At 41.4% G+C, this 14,186-nt stretch overlaps 1 pseudogene; it reads right to left on the reverse strand.

The window, feature by feature from the left end:
* Positions 1–13,147: 13,147 nt before the first annotated feature.
* On the reverse strand, positions 13,148–13,265 carry LOC126293844 (5S ribosomal RNA; annotated as a pseudogene).
* Between the last annotated feature and the right edge of the window lie 921 nt (positions 13,266–14,186).

The following is a 14,186-nucleotide window of genomic DNA, read 5'->3' on the forward strand; positions in this document are numbered from 1 at the left end:
CGACAGGAATCCACCCAATTTTTGTACTTTCTTTACACTTCACATTTATATGTCTGGTATATGTTTAATTTTGATTGGGGCTTTCTAGCAGAAAGTCGTGCTTTGCTGTTAGAGATTCAGATTTCTTCAGCACTCCTTTCGCCGTTGCCACTCAGCGAATTCCCGCTGGTCCCTTACCTCTGTTAGTTCCCAGGTGTTATACGGCACATATGTCCATAATACTGGGTATTTCACAATTGTTATTATCGATTCTTAGGATTTATAGATAGACAAGCTAAAGTTCTGATCAGGAAATCATGTCCGCAAATGTACAGTCTGGGTATAAAATAAGTTTGAAGATCGGATCAGTTTCAAATCTGGGAAGATTGCGCCGTTGTCAGTCCCTGTCATAATTATGACATCTCATACCATTTACGTCCGACTACAACGACGGCTGGGAGAAACTGGTACGCTCGCAAGTGGGACAGTTGACTGTGATGCTCAACGGATGCGCCGCATTCTCGACTTTGAATAACTGATTCACTGTTCGAGTGGAGGGGGGGTTACGGGATTAAACGGTCAGGTCGTCAGTACCGCGATTCAAAAGTTACATGCGTAAGAGACAAGGTCCGATAAAAGTGGACGAATGCAGTCAGAGGGGTCCAACAATAAATCGAGGAAGTTAAAACACACACAGTAGAAGGCATAAAAGGATAGGCCAAATCCAAAAACTGGAAAAACGGAGGGATAAAGGAGTGGCATTTGCACTGGAGATTCGTCGTGGATCCCAAATCTAGAAAACACGAAGAGAGGCCACATCCACCCTGCCCCTGCGCTAGGAGTAAAGCTAACCTCATGTCCGAAAATAAAAACTACTTCCCGTAAGAAACTAGGGACCAGTTCATCAAACCCTGAATCGTCACCTAATATTAAAGACAAGAAATCTGGAAGGCTATACTTAGTAAGAAGGGCCAAAAGAAGGGGGCATTTCACAAATATGTGGGAAACTGGCCCCACAACCACATTGTGGGGGTGACTCCTTACGCAACAGAGGTCAAACTCATATATGGGTGAGCCTGGTATGACCAGTGTAGACTGCTTAAGACGGGGACTCCTTCTGATAGCAGCGGAAGGAAGAGCGCCAAATTGCAGTAGTCTCCTTGATTCTCCAGAGTTAATTACTCAGAATAGGAGGGCACCAGATGTCATCCCACTTTCGGGCAAAGAGAGATTTGATGTGGACCCACATCTCTGCACCTGGAATCGTGAACGGCAATGGTTGGTAGGTATCTCTGTCTCCGGTGTTTTCGTGCCGTCGCTGGGACGCCCGAAAGTGATCTGATCCTCAAACTTATTCCAAATGCAAACTGTTAATTTGCAGAACAAATTCCTTGCCAAAACTTCATGTACTACATGTACTACGTCCCCCCCCCTCTACAACATCTAGAAGCCTGTAACAGGAACTGTGAAACACCCTGTATATTGTTATTACGACATGCTTCAGATTATTTTAAGTTGGTTTCACTTGATAACGTATTCTACACAATTTTCTTATTGTTCAAACTGTAAGTAGGCTGTTTAGGTTTTTTTATTGGGAACGCCGCCGCCACGTAGCGCTCTGTATGAAAATCACTGGCTGTGCTGTGTGCAGTCTGTGGCTGGTTGGCATTGTTGTAATACTCGCCATTGTAGCGTTGGGCAGTTGGCTGTTAGTGGCGCGTAGCGTTGCACAGTTGGAGGTGAGCCGCCAGTAGTGGTGGACGTGGGGAGAGAGATGGCGGAGTTTTGAAATTTTTAAGAATTGGTGTCATGAACTTATATATATATAAAGGTAAATACATTGTTTATTCTCTATTAAAATCTATATATAAAGGTAAATACATTGTTTGTTCTCTATTAAAATCTTTCATTTGCTAACTATGCCTATCAGTAGTTAGTGCCTCCCGTAGTTAGTGCCTTCCGTAGATTGAATCTTTTATTTAGCTGGCAGTAGTAGCGCTCGCTGTATTGCAGTAGTTCGAGTAACCAAGATTTTTGTGAGGTAAGTGATATGTGAAACGTATAGGTTAATGTTAGTCTGGGGCATTCTTTTGTAGGGATTTTTGAGAGTCAGATTGCGTTGCGCAAAAAATATTGTGTGTCAGTTTAAGCACAATCGTGTACAATTTTTCTAAGGGGACGTTTCATATGTCGACCCTTAGCCTAGGATACCTCACTGGAATCTTCTGATTTTTTTTCTTGTAGTTTGTGTAATTTGTGTAGATTTTGTTTATTGCTAGCGCGTAATTGTAGAGAAAATCTCCTTTGTAGTTGCAGTCTTTCGCTGTTGTACAGTAAAACAGTTGTGGTATGCATGTAGTTTTGCACAAAGTATTTCGCAGCTACACTTGCAATTAACTAGATATTATTTTCAGTGCTATGTTAATGTGTTCTCTTATTTTTGCTCTTCAAATTGTGCTTTTCTGTGTTATCGTGTGAAATATTGTGACAATAATGGCGTGTGAAAAACGTAACACTAGGCTCCAAAGTAAACTGAGCAATAATAGTGACGACGAGCGTCGCTTATCAGCACCACTGTGTAGTAAATTAACAGACATTCGAAGTTGTAATTTGGTAATTGTGCATAGGGAAATGGAGCGGGCGGCAAATAATGGTGTAGTCAATGAAACGAGTAGTGAACAGGGAACAATTATCGATCGATCAGTCGGCAACAGCTCGCCTCAGGAATCCGAAATGACAGAACACAATACTGCAAATACTGTAGACCTAGGTTTTGGGTCCTCACCGTTTTCTCAAATGAGTCAAGACACATTTTCTGCCTGTCAAAATGTGAATGTTGCCGGCGAAAATGCACTGCCAAAAAGCATAGAAAAACAGATTCCAGACACTAATACATTATTATTGCAATTAATGCAACAAATGGAACAAAATCAGAAACAAATGGGACAAAATCTTCAAAAGTTAGACACAGTGGAACAAAATCAGAGACAAACACAGCAAAAGCTTCAAAAGTTAGACACAATGGAACAAAATCTGAGACAAACACAGCAAAAGCTTCAAAAGTTAGACACAATGGAATAAAATCAGAGACAAACACAGCAAAATTTAGACGCAATGGAGTAAAAGCTTCAAAAGTTAGACTCAGTGGAACATACGCTTGAACAAACACGTGAAGATTTAACTACTGAATTACATAAAATCCAATCGAAATGTCAAAAAGTCTGTAATGACGTAAAAACACAAATTTGTGAGCATTGTCAGCCTATTTTTTCGCAGCATGAAAATGCATTACAGAATCACGAATGAGCCATAAAAGAAGTTCAATCTATTGTTCACGAAAATCATGAGACCTTGCAAGCTAAAATTGACTCAGTTGCATCTACCGATTCGGTTACGCAACTTGCAAAAACTCAAGAAAACTTAAAGGACACAGTAGATACTTTGAAAATTGGTTCAGAAAGACACATGGAGGACATTAGTTCATTATCAGAGAAAGTAGTTGAACTTTCGGATCAGCTAAATAATTTATCTACGAAGGTAGATGATAATCTGAATGACACAAAAGCGGTAGTCTTTAATGACACAGAAGAGTTCGAACAAATTAGGAAATTCAAACAAAATCAGAATCAAATTAATACGCAACACCAAAGAGAAATCCGGGAAGTACAAGATCAGCTGACACAGGTAATACAAAAATTACGTATTTCAGAGGACACTCGCACTCTAATACAGGAAGAGGGACATAAAAATACGGAACTGCCACAAAATAGTAACACAGGGCACTTCGGAGATTATGAAAGAAATTGGCAAAGTACACCGAATTTTGAAATGGAACCGCCGAAACGACGTAACAATGACCGACATGCGACTCGCCCACATGTTGATTTTGACTATAAGCTGTTTATTACTACACGTAAATTCAAAACATTTAAAAATTCTGTCAACGACATTCATCCACAAGCGTGGGTTCATCAATTCTTTAATTGTTTCCCCCCCAACTGGTCATTAGAGCACAGATTAGAATTTACGTGTGGCTACTTAGAGAATGAACCAGCTGTAAGAATGCGATCGGTCATTCACGATTGCCACAGCGAAGGAGAATTTTACCATGCCTTCCTCTCAGCATATTGGTCTCAAGCTACACAAGACCGAGTAAAACATGGCATCATGATGATGAAACACTTTGAACAATCTGAATTTTCAGGTCTTGTGAAATATTTTGAAGACATGTTGCATAAGAATCAATATCTTTCAAACCCATACAGCCCTTCAGAACTCATCCGCATTTGCTTAATGAAATTGCCGGAACATTTAAGGAATATTATTTTGGCAGGGCGTTGCAAAGACGACACTGAAGCTTTTCAGGGACGCTTACAAGAATTAGAAATTGACACATACCGTAGCCAGATACGAAAACAGGAAAACAATCACTACAGGTCACATCCGTCACAATTCCGTGACCACAGAAACAATAACTGGAGATGACAAGTCTATTCTTACAACGCAAATCGTGACCAAAACAGACACCACCCATATGACAACCATTGGCAGAGTAATAGCTACAGAGAAAGATCGCATTTCCGTAGTAATGATTATAACAGAGACAATCGTAGAAACAGACAATATGGGAGCCAAAACAATTACTATCAAGGGAGACAGAATAACTTCAGACGCAACAGTTCAGCGCGCAGTTACGATTCAGGGAGAAATTCTCCACCACTTAACCGACAAGAAAGAAATTACAGAAACTACCGACAAAACGACAGACCTGAATTCCATCAGAATTGGCGAGCTTCAAACAGGGCAAGGCCTTCTCGACAAGGTGAATTTGTAGAAGTTAGGTCTCCTAATCCCAACAATGAGACAGACAATGACTCGCACCGCAGGCAACCGCGTGCACCGGCTGGCTCAGAGAAAAATAACATAGACGCTAACCTTGAGAAAAATTCCAGTATTCTTTACCGACGTATACAACATGATAATTGCGTTCAAGTTGAAACTCTGCAAACTAGGTAGAGTAAAGGTTTACACCACATTTCACATGTAAAACCGTTTATTGAAATATAATCTGCTTTTTAACTTTGCCTTTGCCATAAAACATTTCACTTCACATTTCTAGTATGCTTTGTCACACTGAGAAACTGTTAACATGCAACAATGTTTTGAAATTAACTATCCAGTCTAGAACCTAGGGAAAATTTTTAAACAGAAGTTGCGAATGCATTGTTATAGTGAACAGACGACACATTGTTGTTAATTGCACATTCTTGCTTGTTAGTTGCACGATTACGTAACGACTATAAGGCTTACATACTTAGAACATATACTGTTAATGAGATTTAATGCAACATTTTGGTTTACTTGAAAATACATTCTGGATTTAAAGTACTTTCTGTGAGATATCAGATGACACAGTGGTTAGTTTATGTGACAGCTACACGATTTTATCACGACGCTACTAATGAGTGACAATTTACAATGCTGCTTTTGCGGTGTATCTGTTTTATATCTGCACAGTTTTTTTTAAATTCTTCTGGAAAGGAAAACATGTTTTAGTAGTAACTTTTGTGGTATAGCTACAATGAGACAGCCTTTTCTGTAACACAACAATACGTTACAGTACAGTACTTACTTCATCACGGCAATAAGCGTAGTAACTACAATATCTATACGCAAAGCATTTCACTTTTGTTTTTCATGAGGTAAGTACATTGACTTCTGCAGAACTTAGCTTTCGGAGGACGATAACTACGACACTTCCACAGAGATTATCTTACAACACGACGCACAGTTTAGCGCTACAGTACACGTATTTGAGTGATTAATTTTCTACTTAAAACATTTATTTTTAAAGATATTTGACGTACAATGATACAAAGGTTTTCCATGATACATTTCATTCCATTGCTGTAGTCTGCAACACCTGAGGATATAATTACATTAATCTTAAGGGGGGTTCACGCTTGCTTTGTGTACCATGTGTTTGGCAAGCACAAGGAGCCCTATCTAATATGGTATTTGCTTATACAACTTTACACATCAGTACCATATTTCTCTAACACATAAATTACACAGATATCTGATTATTTAACTGAGAGAGACAAATATTTATTTTACTACATCAGTGACAGATGTTTACGTAATTACATGGTTGGATAACTTCACATTTATGAAATTGTATTTTGTCTGTACTTTGTGAAATGTTCATATTTTTTCGGAACCATTGTGATATTATGAGATGTTTGAATGATATATTTTTCGTATGGGATCATGATTTTAAAAGTACGTTTGAGGTTGATGAAGCTTTTGACATGAGTAGAGAATTTTTTTTAGCTTTTGAAATTATTGGAGGAAGCTACGACGATTTTGAGATTTGGCTGAGGTTTTATGATGTTATGATGACGATGTGTATTATGCTGTTGCGGTATGTTTATGTTCAATAAGCTGATGCTATATTAGTTATTTGATTATGCTATGTATCTGTTATGATGAAATATTGAAGAAGTGTCTACGAATAAGATAAGGAATAATGAGTAGTGGTTAGGGGCTCTGGTTTGTGAAAAAGGTTGTTGGAAACCAAGAATCGTACTTTAAGAGTTATGAAATGTATGTAAATGTGTGAATGTATTAAGGTACCGACGAAATTTTTTGGACACTGCTATATTTATAGGATTTTGTTTCTACACATTTGTAACGCAAATTCTCGACCAGTGAAATTTTTTATATGAGACTGTCACTGTAGTGCAAACTGGTGTCATAAATATTTCGGTGAGAAAATTAAGTGACCACCTTCACGTAATGCGTCGCGGGCACCTAGCTGCGCAACAATCGCCTCGAAAAAAGGTATTAGTGTGTGCCTTTCAGAGGCACAGGTGGAAAAAAAGAGGCCATTATCCTCGCTATTGACGTTTCTTTGTAGAAAGCATTGCAAATATGACACGCTCAAAGTTGAAAACATGATTATACTGTGGAGTTCTTAATTTATAATATTTACTACAATGCCTAATGAAATATATATATATATATATATATATATATATATATATATATATATATATACTCATTTCGTTTAATATCTAGTTTCTAGCTACACTGCATCATTGGTTAAAATAAAATTTTATACAGGTACTAACATAAATATTTTCTGTCTACAGATCCAGTATATAATAATAATGTGATATACTTCCAAAAAAATGAGGGAGCACAAAAAGACATTTCCCTTCACAGGAACTGCATACATAATTTTCTTTTCTAGTACTTCGTAATTTATTTCATAGAATAAGTTGTGGTGCACCACTTTAATTACATAGACATTAAGATGTGAATATACATTTCCCTTATCTGCATTGTTGTCTTTAGTGTACTATTTTTTGTGCTTGTGGGTTTGTCATGTTCAGATATAAGTTATTACATTTATTGCTGCTTGCTTTGCTTACTTCCACTTTTTTGTCCTTGCTGTTTGTGTTAATTTGTTTTGTGCTGCTGCATTGCGTCGTCCCTTAGTTTAGCATCTGAGCTCAGTAGATTTAAGTTAGCTTAAGAGGGGGTAGACTATATAAGAGAATGAGTTGCGATGAATTGGAAGGAATGCATTGAGAAACTATAAGAAAATGGTTTGGCCAAAAAAGTATTTTGAAAGAGGCTAGGAACAAAAAAAGTAGGGTTTAGGGACAACAGGTTTAGGTAGGATTTTCTTGGAAATAAATGAGATAAGATGATGGAAAATAAATAATGAGGTAAGAAATATTTGAACATATAGCTACAAAAAGCATGCTTGGATAGGATTTTTTCTGTGGAAACAAATTTTCAAATAACACGCAAGATCTATGGAATGAAGCTTTCGGTTGGACTACAGTACCAAATGTTACACTGAAAACGAACCCTGTCCTTTCCTTCTGTTATCCCACTATGTGTTTGTGTACCCTTGTGTATTTATGTTCTACCGGTCTTTATATGTTTATCTGATAAGACTTATGTTGCAGAATTTTTCTAATACTCAGCTACAAGAACTATGATGAAGAATACTGTTATCCTCAAATATAATTTGCATTAATAATATGTTATTTACTTTATAAAGATGTTAGACATTATTAATTCTGATCTGTTTTAATGCTCATGTGTGAAGTTGATGTTTCAAAAGTTATTCTGATCTTTATGTATTTACTTATGTTATAATTCTTGTAACACTGATGTATTTGTTATTTCGATTCTTTTGTAAAGCCTGTATTACTGCAAATGTTATCTGTACTATTATGTTCTTTATTGATATATTTTGTACCTTTGTTATTGTATTCTCATGTCATAAAATTGTAATTGACACCAGTTGATCAAATTAAGTAATTTGTAAATTACATTTCACTGCACACGTTACTGTTGGTCATAGTATATGGACAATATGTGAGAAGAAAAATTGATAGTGTTTGCACGTGTGTTAATACTTCAGCAAGGGACTGGACAACAGCATTGCTGGTTCTAAGGACAATTCCAAAAACTTTGTGCATGCACAAGTGGTGGTTGATGGACTTGCTATATTATCCGCAAGACTCTTCGATGGTGATTGTGCACCTGCACAGTCGCAACAGATGGCTGCTGGCTATCTCTACAAGGACTGCAGTGGGTCTGTACCTCTGGTCGCCCACCAATACCGTAATCTCTACCAGGACTACAATGGGTCTACTCTGTGTTGACCTACCTACCAATATTCTTCAATCCTTCGAGTGACTCTGCTGTGGGTTTGCTCTGTTGTGACCCATTACCTGTCTGCATGTCAAGAGTCAGCACTGTCTTTCCCTTGGAAGGACAACACTACTTCTTCAAGACTGCATGGAAATCCACTACTTCCGTGTGCATTTTCTTTTACAACTCAGACTTTGAGAAAAACACTGCAATTTTACTTTGATGAATGATCAGGACTGTCTTTATGGACTGTGAGAAAATTTTAGCTTTTGACCAACATTGTATCCATAAGTGTGTGCATTTCATTTCTTTGTTATTGTAATTATGAAAAAAAAATTTCAAATCTGTATTGGCCACTGCCCAAAACAATTTGTAAATTTTTTTGTGGGGAGCATGAGGGCTATGTACGTAGGCTGTTTAGGTTTTTTTACTGGTAACGCCGACGCCACGTAGCGCTCTGTATGAAAATCACTGGCTGTGCCGTGTGCAGTCTGTGGCTGGTTTGCATTGTTGTCTGCCATTGTAGTGTTGGGCAGCGGCAGCTGGATGCTAACAGCGCGTAGCGTTGCGCAGTTTGAGGTGAGCCGCCAGCAGTGGTGGACGTGGGGAGAGAGATGGCGGAGTTTTGAAATTTGTAAGACTGGATGTCATGAACTGATATATATAGTATGACTATTAAGGTAAATACATTGTTTGTTCTTTATTAAAATCTTTCATTTGCTAACTATACCTATCAGTAGTTAGTGCCTTCCATAGTTTGAATCTTTTATGTAGCTGGCAGTAGTGGTGCTCGCTGTATTGCAGTAGTTCGAGTAACCAAGATTTTTTTTGAGGTAAGTGATATGTGAAACGTATAGGTTAATGTTAGTCAGCACCATTCTTTTGTAGGGATTTTTGAAAGTCAGATTGCGTTGTGCAAAAAATATCATGTACAATTTTTCTTAGGGGACATTTCATAAAACATGTTATCGGTCACGTCGTGTTCGAAAATATAACAAATTTTACGAAATGTTTCCTGAGCGAAAAACTAGGCCTAAAGTACTTTGTACGTCTACTGGAATCATTATCTCAGCCTCTAGAAAGGTAGGCATTGTAGGTAGGACCTTCAATAAATTTTGAGTCAGATTCTCATCTACGACGACATTAAGTTTTGTCGAGCTGGTTGGGATGGTAAGGGCCGGCTGCTGTGGTCGAGAGGTTGTAGGCGCTTCAGCCCGGAACCACGCTGCTGCTACGGTCGCAGGTTCGAATCCTGCTTCGGCTCTGGATGTGTGTTATGTCCGTAGGTTAGTTACGTGTAGGTAGTTCTAATTCTAGAGAACTTATGACCTCATATGTTAAGTCCCATAGTGCTCAGAGCCATTTGAACCATTTTTTTCCTCATCCTCATATGAATGTTCCTCTCTCGCTAACAGAGCCATACAGACAAAGTACATGTTCTAATGAACAGCATCGAAAGTTGAAGTATTGAACTCAAAACATACGTTCGAAGTGTGTGCTTGAACCCAGATGATGTTACACTAATTCCATTCTCGTTCTGGTACGTCATTTCAATCTCGTTTCTCACTTTTGTCATCTAAAGAGTCACTATTCTCTGTCGTTAATTCCTTTTCGCCCCTTCCCCTCCCTTATAACCCCCCTCCCCACACCTCCTCCTCCCCCGAAAGGGGCAGCTGACAGCAGGTAAGATCTCTCTTCAGCCAAAGGTTTCACATGTTTAATGAAGTGTTGACTGCAATAAAAACCAACGAAATAAGTTTTAAAATGTACTTTGGTGAACACTTTGTGTAATTTACTTGGTACTGTATTAAACATGTTACCTGCATATACACTCCTGGAAATTGAAATAAGAACACTGTGAATTCATTGTCCCAGGATGGGGAAACTTTATTGACACATTCCTGTGGTCAGATACACCACATGATCACACTTACAGAACCACAGCCACATAGACACAGGCAACAGAGCATGCACAATGTCGGCACTAGTACAGTGTATATCCACCTTTCGCAGCAATTCAGGCTGCTATTCTCCCATGGAGACGATCGTAGAGATGCTGGATGTAGTCCTATGGAACGGCTTGCCATGCCATTTCCACCTGGCGCCTCAGTTGGACCAGCGTTCGTGCTGGACGTGCAGACCGCGTGAGACGACGCTTCATCCAGTCCCAAACATGCTCAATGAGGGACAGATCCGGAGATCTTGCTGGCCAGGGTAGTTGACTTACACCTTCTATAGCACGTTGGGTGGCACGGGATACATGAGGACGTGCATTGCCCTGTTGGAACAGCAAGTTCCCTTGCCGGTCTAGGAATGGTAGAACGATGGGTTCGATGACGGTTTGGATGTACCGTGCACTATTCAGTGTCCCCTCGACGATCACCAGAGGTGTACGGTCAGTGTAGGAGATCACTCCCCACACCATGATGCCGGGTGTTGGCCCTGTGTGCCTCCGTCGTATGCAGTCCTGATTGTGGCGCTCACCTGCACGGCGCCAAACACGCATACCACCATCATTGGCACCAAGGCAGAAGCGACTCTCATCGCTGAAGACGACACGTCTCCATCCGTCCCTCCATTCACGCATGTCGCGACACCACTGGAGGCGGGCTGCACGATGTTGGGGCGTGAGCGGAAGACGGCCTAACGGTGTGCGGGACCGTAGCCCAGCTTCATGGAGACGGTTGCGAATGGTCCTCGCCGATACCCCAGGAGCCACAGTGTCCCTAATTTGCTGGGAAGTGGCGGTGCGGTCCCCTACGGCACTGCGTAGGATCCTACGGTCTTGGCGTGCATCCGTGCGTCGCTGCGGTCCGGTCCCAGGTCGACGGGCACGTGCACCTTCCGCCGACCACTGTCGACAACATCGATGTACTGTGGAGACCTCACGCCCCACGTGTTGAGCAATTCGGCGGTAAGTCAACCTGGCCTCCCACAGGCCCACTATACGCCCTCGCTCAAAGTCCGTCAACTGTACATACGGTTCATGTCCACGCTGTCGCGGCATGCTACCAGTGTTAAAGACTGCGATGGAGCTCCGTATGGCACGGCAAACTGGCTGACATTGACTGCGGCGGTGCACAAATGCTGCACAGCTAGCGCCATTCGACGGCCAACACCGCGGTTCCTGGTGTGTCCGCTGTGCCGTGCGTGTGATCATTGCTTGTACAGCCCTCTCGCAGTGTCCGGAGCAAGTATGGTGGGTCTGACACACCGGTGTCAATGTGTTCTTTTTTCCATTTCCAGTGGTGTAGCAGACAGGCTTCATACAACATTAACAGTAGTTTAAAAATAGGTGATAATTAACTGAAACCCTCAGCTGCCGACAGGTGTTGTTGATACACCTCGATGGGGACAGCTGAAAATGTGACTCGAACCCGGGATCTGCTGCTTACGTGGCAGACGCTCTAGCCATCTGAACCACCGAAGACCACATGAATAGCACGTCTGCAGGGACATATCCCTTGCACGGTTCCCGTGAGACCCACATTCCCAGCTGTTCACAATCTACATACGTGATGTTCCTAACAGACATTTGCCCATCCACCCATTACTCGCGCCAGCTAAGGTGACGGTTGCCGTAAGAGTTCGGGCAACCTGTGCGCATTTGCACATACGAAGGTAAATGGCCGGGTATGAAGATAGTAACTGTTTTCAAAAGAACAGCTTCTCTAGCATAAATGATAATTAACTGAAACTCTTAGCTGTGGACAGGTGTTGTTGATATATCTCTCACAGGAAGCGTGCAAGGGGTAAGTCCCTGCAGTTGCGCTATTCATCTGTGTCCTCGGTGGCTCAGATGGACAGGGCATCTGAGATTTGAGCAGAAGATCCTGGGTTCGAGTCCCGGTCGCGACACACATTTTCAACTATTCCCATTGAGGTATATCAACAGCACCTGTCGGCAGCTGAGTGTTCCAATTAATTATAATTTATTCTAGAGAAGCTGCACGCTCATCAATGGTGTCTGTTCCTTCGAGAACAGTTACTATCTTCATACATAAAAAATAGCTGCTGATCCTATTACACGAGGACATTTCTACACTCAATAAAAGCAGACTTCGTTTCCTTCACCCAACTCTACAAGGCGCAAAAATTTTGGTGGCCAACGGAGTGACAGCAATAGAAAGGTGGAAAAATATGGCAGGACAATGCTACCCCAAAACAACTTAAGATTCCGTGCATCTCGTCCAGGCCACCAGCATTTGAAGAACACAGCAAGAGATGGTCTGCGCTCAACAGAATAAAAACCAATAGTGGAAGATGTGCTAAAGCTAAACTAAACTCTTCCCCAACAGGCCATGAAGGCCCAACGGTACCGACCGGCCGCCGTGTCATCCTTAGCCCACAGGCGTCACTGGATGCGGAGTTGGAAGAGCATGTGGCCAGCACTCCGTTGTTCCAGCCGTATGTCAGTTTACGAGACTGGAACCGCTATTTCTCAATCAAGTAGCTCCTCACTTTGCCTCACACGGGCTGAGTGCACCCCACTTGCCAACAGTGCTCGGTACACCCGATGGTCACCCATCCAAGTGCTAGCCCAGCCAGACAGCGCTTAACTTCGGTGACCTGACGGGAACCGGTGTTACCACTGCGGCAAGGCCGTTGGCGCAAGATGTGCTTACTCAGTGTACAAATGGAGATGAACATCATCAAGCTGCTGTGAATGTAGCAAAGAGCGACAAACTGCTCAGCAGGTCATACACGCGTGCCGAAAGCGATCATTTCCTGTCGACGCGGAGGAGCCTGACGGCCGCGAAATCAACGATCGCCTTTAAGCCACATCTCCGTCTGTGACATGCACCTAATCCCACCGATCGATTCGTAATCATCTCGGAGCAGAAACGAGGCCAGGTCAGATACCAACAGTCTACGTGAGGTATCAGCCGAATCCTGAGCGGTTTCTCTACTTTGTACAAGCATGAGGACTGAGATCTGACTAACGGGCTCTCTGGGGTCCGCTGTTCAATCTAAGTGAAGACACTGTCATGTAGACGAAGAGTGCTTCTAATGATTTCTGCTTTCTGTCTGAGCACCCACCCACTCATTCCTCAGCTAGCACCTCTGACGGGTCCAACACTCCTGGTCGCAACAAGGACATCAGTTGAATATATTTGGCAGTTTGGACACATATCTACCAGATTGAAAAATGCTTCCTATTATAGCATAAAAACAAGTGAATAAGACCTGACCAGAATTAGTGATGTAAAAGAAGCGACCTTTTCGACTTATGTGGCATCTTCAGAGACATCCAAATGAAACATTTTGATATATTCGTGGTTTTTAATCCACACCCATAAATTTTATCATCCGAGAAATCTTTTTCAGGCATTACATGTATGCTCTTCAGCCGTATTATATTATCATATATTATGGCTGATGAATCTTATATATTTTTAGGGATTTTAGCCTATAAACTGAAAGATGGCGGCGTGCCGACGCCTTGCACCTACAAGGGCCCACTTAGCTGGGGAGGAAAGGTTAACACCTAAAACAGTTCGAACATGTCAAGATGCTTTGATTGAAAAGTC

This window comes from Schistocerca gregaria, chromosome 10 (assembly GCF_023897955.1).
Source record: "Schistocerca gregaria isolate iqSchGreg1 chromosome 10, iqSchGreg1.2, whole genome shotgun sequence".
NCBI lineage: Eukaryota > Metazoa > Arthropoda > Insecta > Orthoptera > Acrididae > Schistocerca > Schistocerca gregaria.